At 31.3% G+C, this 1,949-nt stretch overlaps 1 protein-coding gene across 1 annotated transcript in view; it reads left to right on the top strand.

Moving 5' to 3' along the window:
* The window catches only part of MED30 (mediator complex subunit 30), a 27,622-nt gene that overhangs the window by 1,754 nt on the left and 23,919 nt on the right, over positions 1 to 1,949 (top strand). The gene's annotated exons all lie outside the window — the stretch shown is intronic.

The following is a 1,949-nucleotide window of genomic DNA, read 5'->3' as shown; positions in this document are numbered from 1 at the left end:
TTTCCCATTTTTTGTTTTTTATAGAAGAAAGAAAATCTGTTGCTTTCACTCTGTTAATTTTGAATTCTCTTATTCGTAGTAGCACTTTATCATATCATTTGTAAATAGTAATAATTATGCCGTTTTCTTTTTGATGTTTCAACCTTTTTCTTTTCCTCTTTTTCTTCTCTAATTGCATTGGCCAGTGCCTCCAAAACAGTGTTCACTTGTAGCGTGTCTTAGTAGGCATCTTTTTTGTGTTCCTGACCTTAGTAGGAATGCTTCTTATGTTTCCACATTAATCGTGATGCTGACATTTTAACTGAGATAAAAGTATTTTATCATATTGGAGATTTTTTTAACATTGAGTTTTATGTTTATTTTAAAAATGGATTTTGAATTTAGTTGAATGCTTTTTTAGTGTCTGGGGGTATGATGATGTATTTAGGGTTTTTCACCCATATTCATAAGGGAGATGGCTATTGATGAGGTTTTCAGCTGAACCGCTACACCACAGTACACCAACAGATGTTAGGTACTATTGCCATGTATACTCTGAAGTATGGAAACCTTGTCTCTCATGTTCAGTGCTCTACCCCAGCATCCAGAACAGTACCTGACACAGGAAAGGTGTGTGGCAATTTTTTGGATTAATTAATCATTCCTTTTTTTTAGAAACTGATGTTTTACTGTATAAAAACTCAATCCAAGCTAAGTCAGCAAATTTAAGGAGGCTGAATCTTTGCATTTCAAAAGGATTTGTTTTCCTTTATGAAAATATTTATCAAGAGTTCTTTTATGTGACACACTTCTTAATGAATTTTAAGTATATATTTATGGGTAAAATAACTCATTAAAGTAAAACAATTCAGACTGTACTTTAAAACCTTCTGTTTGTTTGTGCTGTACTAAATATGGTGATATAAACCTTAATTTCCATTTGTTATTAAATAGAAAATATGGACAAAGTATTAAACCCAGTAAATGCCACAATAAAGGTACAGAGTGCTTCTCTAGGCAAGATAGAATCATTATACTCCTCACTAGCCCCCAAACAAGAAAGCAGGGATTCATTTAAACTTGTCTCTGAATTGTTAGTGTCTGTGATGCCTTTCCCCATAAAATGTTTTGACTAATTCAGCCTTTGGTATTTTATCATATTTCTTTGAGGCATTGTGGAGTGCTTTAATGCTTGCGAATTTCTGAAAATTGTAATAATGTCTCACTTCAAGTAATTTTGGAAGATCTAAATCCTTAACTCATAAACCATTTTATTACAGGAAATTTGGAAAGGAGAGGAAAAAAGAAAATGAATTATTCAAGCCTATCTACCTAATACATCTTTTATCAACTATGTGTAGGCTTTTCCAGTCTTTTTTCATGTTTATGGTTTTAATGATTGTATGTCCTATTTTCTTTTCTCTCCAAACATTGTATCATGCTTTTTTCTCTTTTTTCTTGCCTTTCTACCTCATCTGTTTAAAAAAGAAAAAAAAAGTTAACTGAGGTTAGAAAGACTGGTCTGATCTCTTAGCTATTAGATAGATAGTGCCTTGGTTTTAAATTACCTGATTCCAATCCCCAAGATAAGTATACAGGTGAACTCCTACAAATGAAAACAAATGTACACTAAAAAACATGGTACTATATAGATATTCTTGATTCAAGTATTAGGATGGTTCTACAGATCACATTGTGGGAATAAAATATTGTAGATGTGTACAGAGAAGGAAAGATTTTGTTCATGAGTTCGAGCAATGCACAAAAGGTATGTTATTTACTTACAATTTCTAAATAAAGAATCAATTTTGTTTACCTGTAATTTTATCATTTCAATATGTACTTTTGGCTCCTTTTGATAAAATTCTTGAATGAAAAATATATAAATATCTGAGAGTTATGATCACAGAAGTTACTTACCATAATTTATTGATGATGTTCAAGTACAGATTGCATGCATATCTCTTGTT

Source organism: Propithecus coquereli, unplaced genomic scaffold (assembly GCF_000956105.1).
Source record: "Propithecus coquereli isolate 6110/MARCELLA unplaced genomic scaffold, Pcoq_1.0 Scaffold247, whole genome shotgun sequence".
Taxonomy (NCBI): domain Eukaryota; kingdom Metazoa; phylum Chordata; class Mammalia; order Primates; family Indriidae; genus Propithecus; species Propithecus coquereli.
This window is presented reverse-complemented; position numbering and strand designations above follow the sequence as displayed.